This window comes from Somniosus microcephalus, chromosome 13 (genome assembly GCF_052327205.1).
Source record: "Somniosus microcephalus isolate GS21.2 chromosome 13, FLI_Smic_1.0, whole genome shotgun sequence".
Lineage (NCBI taxonomy): Eukaryota > Metazoa > Chordata > Chondrichthyes > Squaliformes > Somniosidae > Somniosus > Somniosus microcephalus.
This window is the reverse complement of record NC_140999.1, coordinates 32,971,117-32,976,458: the sequence shown is the minus strand read 5'-3', so window position 1 is coordinate 32,976,458 and position 5,342 is coordinate 32,971,117.

The following is a 5,342-nucleotide window of genomic DNA, read 5'->3' as shown; positions in this document are numbered from 1 at the left end:
TTGCCCTTGTGTCTCACCTTGACTTTTATCTTTCCGATGGGGTATACTCTTTGCCCCGTGTATGTCTGCAATACTATCTCCGTATCCCGTAGGGGAATATGTGTGAATAACTTTTTGTAATCTTGCTTATTCATGACCGTCAACGCCGATCCGGTGTCCAATTCCATCTTCACGTGGACTCCTGCTATCTGCAGTGTGGCCCAGATAGTTTGTCGGTCGGCTTCCTTACTCACATTCTGAATTCTCAGACTACCCAGTTCCTGGCTGTTGGAGTCTGAATCCGAATTCTGTTCATCCGAACTCTTCTCAGCCACCTTATGTACCTTTCTGTACTTTTCCTGCGGTGACTTTTTGTTGCTGGTCTTCTTTCCTGACCGGCATACTTTAGCGATGTGACCAAGCTTGCCACATTTTCTACATTCCTGGTTTTTAAACCAGCATTGGTTCTGATCGTGTGTTGTCTTTCCACAACGATAGCATTTCGTTGTACCCACAGCCATTTGATCTACGCTGAGTACCGCTGCCTTCAGCTGCATTTCCGCCGTGCCTCTCGCTGCGGCTTCGTGCGATGCTGCAATAATGACAGCCTTATCAAGTGTAAGATCATTTTCTTCAAGCAGCCGCTTTTGTGTTCCTTCTTTCGACAATCCACACACGAATTTGTCTCTCAGTGCCTCTGTCAGGTTTTCCCCAAACTGACAGTATTTCGCTAGCTTACGCAGTTCAATTAAATACTCCGCGTTGCTTTCCTCTTTCAGTTGCGTTCTCGCATAAAATTTAAATCGTTCCGCTAACATCAGCGGTGTGGGGTTCAAATGATTCTTCAGGACAGCAACAATATTAGCGAAAGTCTGATCCGCTGGTTTAGCTGGTGATAGAAGATGCTTCAATAGCCCGTATGTCTTCGCACCCATTGAGTTTAGTAAGGTTAGTGCTTTATCTTCATTTGATATTTTATTTGCCTTACAATATATCTCTATGCGTTCAACATACGTGGCCCAATCTTCAACACCGGGATCGAAATCGTTGATGTTACCACGCTTAGGCATCCTCGCAATCTTCTTGAGTGACAAAAAGAAATTTTTCTTTTATTTTTTTTTTCCAAAATGGCGGTTTCCCGTGCTCGTCTTCTTCCCCCGCCTACGAAAATGGTGGCTTCCCGCACTCGTCTTCTTCTCCCGCCTACGAAAATGGTGGCTTCCCACGTTTGCCTTTCTCCCCCGCTGGCTGTAATGGCGATTGCCGAATTGCTGCGTTTGCCCTCCCCAGCGGTTTTCAAATCGTGCCTCCCAGCCCCTCTTGCAGTCCGGTCCTTTCCCCACGGCTGCGGCTGAGTTCTCCGCGGTTTTTTTTAAAATTTTCTCCCGCGCTTACGCTGTCCCGGTCGCTGCGCCTCGCGGCCTCGGTAGCTGCCCGGCCTTTTTCACCAGTCGTGGTCGAGCTCTCTCTCGACGCTGTTGCGTCTCCCAGCCCGCTATTTTCTCCCGCGCCTTACGCTGTCCCGGTCGCTGCGCCTCGCGGCCTCGGTAGCTGCCCGGCCTTTTTCCCCGGTCGCGGTCGAGCTCTCTCTCGACGCTGTTGCGTCTCCCAGCCCGCTTGTAGCCCGGTCTCTCACACCGGCTGCGTTCGCCCCCCGGTCTCTCACACCGGCTGCGTTTGCATTCACCGCGGCTTCCGTGCCTTACGCTGCCCCAGTCTCAGCGCCTCTGGCCCCGACTTCTGTCCGGCTCTTTTCCCCGGCCGTGGTCGAGTTCTCCGCCCTTATATCCTCCGTTTCTCCCTCCCCTATTTCACAGCTAACGTGGCCGACTTGCTACTCGTCACTGATCGGCTTACCCACCACCGTGATAGAAGGGATGATCACTGCCTGTTGCTGATGGAAGGCTTCGTGTCAGAATTCTTCCTTTGCTCTGCAGACCCGAGTCTTTTCTCAGCAGAATGATGAGGGCGGATGCCTCTTCTCGACGCCCGTTAAACTGCCTTGAATGTATCTCTGCCGCAGGGTAAGATCGTACTCGTCGCCACTGTTAAGTCTGTGTGTTATATTGAGAATTACTACACAGACCACAAGAGTAAACTTTAACAGGTCTTTACTAGTTGAAGGTCAGGGCGGAACTGCCCAATAAATCATTACGCAGCACTTATATACCGGTGTGGTCACTACCGGTATTACAGTATACAGCAGCCAAGATAAAGTAGTGCAACCCTTAAAATAGTTCTCTTAAAGGTGGAACGGTTACATACACTACACTCTAAAAGGTGGAACGGTTACATACACTACAGGTGGAGTGCTGTGTTGTGGCCTTCGCTATTGCATTCTGCACATTTGACTGTCGTGATACAGTCCCGTGCCAGGTGAGTTGAAGAGGAACAGCATTTATAACAGATGCCATGTTCCTTTAAGAACGATTTGCGATCCTCCAAAGTCCGTTCTCTGAAGCTCCGACACCTCCTGAGCGGGTGCGGCTTGTTGTGAATGGGGCATTGCTTGTCCGTTTTCCCACCTGCGTCATCGCTGGAGGAGGTGGTGGACAGTGACATTTCCGTTTTATGAACTGACACTGGAGTTCTCTGGTTGTAGCTTGTAGCAGACTGTGCTGTCTTCGGTGGCCCAGGGCTTTGAGTGGAGAAGAAGAAGCTTGGGTCATTTCTTATTTTAGCCTGCTGGCAGATAAACTTGACAAAAAAGGAGAAAGGTGGGAAGGGAACGTTGTGATCTTCCTTATACTTTGATCCCTGAGTTATTCATCTTTCCTGCAAGTTGAATGGTAACTTTTCAACAATGGGCTTTATCCCACGTGCCGTGTCAAGGTACAGAAGACCTGGCAGACATCCCTCAGTTTTGGCTGAGTCAATTTCCATTAGGACGTCACCTAATCAGAGACTAAGGTCCAGAACTTAAATAAAGGGAATTACGAGGGTATGAGACGGGAATTGGGTAAGATTGATTGGGTGGTGTTTCTGGGGGGATTGACAGTGGATAGACAATGGCAAGCATTCAAAGATAGAATGGAAGAATTCCAGAACATGTTTATACCGGTTTGGCATAAAAATAAACCTAAAAAGGTGACTCAACCGTGGATAACGAGGGAAATTAGGGACAGCATAAAATTAAAAAAAAAGGGCATATCAACTGGCAAAAAAAAGCACCAGACCGGAAGATTGGGGGCAGTACAGGATACAGCAAAAGAGGACAAAGGGATTAATCAGGAAGGGGAAAATAGAATACGAAAGTAAACTTGCAGCAAACATAAAGACAGACTGCAAAAGCTTTTATCGGTATATCAGGAGGAAAAGACTGGTAAAATCCCAAGTCGGTCCCTTGCAGTCCGATTCGGGAGAATATATAATGGAGAATAAGGAAATGGCAGACCAATTAAACTCATACTTTGGTTCTGTATTCACAAAGGAGGACACAAATAACCTCCCAGGAATATTGGCAAACATAGGGACTAATGAGAGGGAGGAGCTGACAGAAATTAGTATCTCTAGGGATATGGTGTTGGGTAAGTTGAGGGGACTGAAGGCCGACAAATCCCCGGGGCCTGATAAACTACATCCTAGGGTACTTAAGGAGGTGGCCCTGGAGATAGCAGATGCTCTAAGGATCATCTTCCGGAACTCCATTGACTCGGGAACAGTACCCGTGGATTGGAGGGTAGCTAATGTTACCCCAATATTTAAAAAGGGGGGTAGAGAGAAAGCAGGGAATTATAGACCAGTAAGCCTTACATCGGTTGTGGACAAAATGCTAGAGTCCATTATTAAGGATAAAATAGCGGAGCACTTGACAAATGGGGAAAGGATCGGACAGAGTCACAGCGCCAGGGACCCGGGTTCGAATCCGGCCTCGGGTGACTGTCTGTGTGGAGTTTGCACATTCTCCCCGTGTTTGCGTGGGTTTCCTCCGGGTGCTCCGGTTTCCTCCCACAGTCCAAAGATGTGCAGGTTAGGTTGATTGGCCATGATAAATTGACCCTTAGTGTTAGGGGGGATTAAATACATGGGGTTACGGGGATAGGGTGGGATATGTGTTGGTGTAGGGGTTACGGGAATCGGGTGGGATATGTGTCGGTGCAGGCTCGATGGGCCGAAATGGCCTCTATCTGCACTGTGGGGTTTCTGTGAGATTCTGTGAGAGTCAACATGGATTTACAAAGGGTAAATCGTGTTTGACTAATCTGCTGGAATTTTTTGAGGAAGTAACTGGTAAAATAGATGGGGGAGAGCCAGTGGATGTGGTGTACCTTGACTTCCAGAAAGCCTTCGATAAGGTTCCACACAAAAGATTATCATGCAAAATTAAGGCTCATGGGATTGGGGGCAAAGTATTAACGTGGATAGAGAACTGGCTGGCGGATAGAAAACAGAGAGTTGGAATAAACGGCTCGTTTTCGGAGTGGCAGGCAGTGACCAGCGGGGTGCCGCAAGGATCTGTCCTGGGACCCCAGCTGTTCACAATATATATAAATGATCTGGATCAGGGAATTGGATGCAATATTTCCAAATTCGCTGACGACACTAAACTAGGAGGAGGGGTGGGCTCTGATGAGGATGTCAGGAGGCTACAGTGCGATTTGGACAGGTTGGGGGAATGGGCGGATACGTGGCAGATGCACTATAATGTGGATAAATGCGAGGTTATCCACTTTGGGGGTAAAAACAGGAGGGTAGATTATTATCTAAATGGCAATAGATTGGGAGATGGGGAAGTGCAGAGGGACCTGGGTGTTCTTGTGCACCAGTCACTGAAGGAGAGCATGCAGGTGCAACAGGCGATTAAGAAGGCAAATGGTATGTTGGCCTTCATATCAAGGGGGTTCGAGTATAGGAATAGGGATACCTTACTACAGCTGTACAAGGTGCTGGTGAGACCGCATCTGGAGTATTGTGTACAGTTTTGGTCGCCCCATCTGCGGAAGGATGTTCTTGCCATGGAAAGAGTGCAACGGCGATTCACCAGGCTGATACCTGGAATGGCGGGAATGACCTACGAAGAGAGATTAAATAGTTTGGGCTTGTACTCACTGGAGTTTAGAAGATTGAGAGGGGATCTCATCGAAACATATAAAATTATGGCAGGCCTGGACAGGCTGAATTCAGAGAGAATGTTTCCAATGGCCAGGGAGCACAGAACCAGGGGCCACAGTCTAAAAATAGCGGGCAAATCATTTAAAACAGAGATGAGGAAGAATTTCTTCACTCAAAGAGTGGTGAGCCTGTGGAATTCCCTGCCACAGAGGGCTGTGAAGGCTAATTCAATAAATATTTTCAAGAGAGAATTGGATATATTTCTGAAGGCTAAGGGGATTAAGGGTTACGGAGAAAAGGCGGGGACGGGG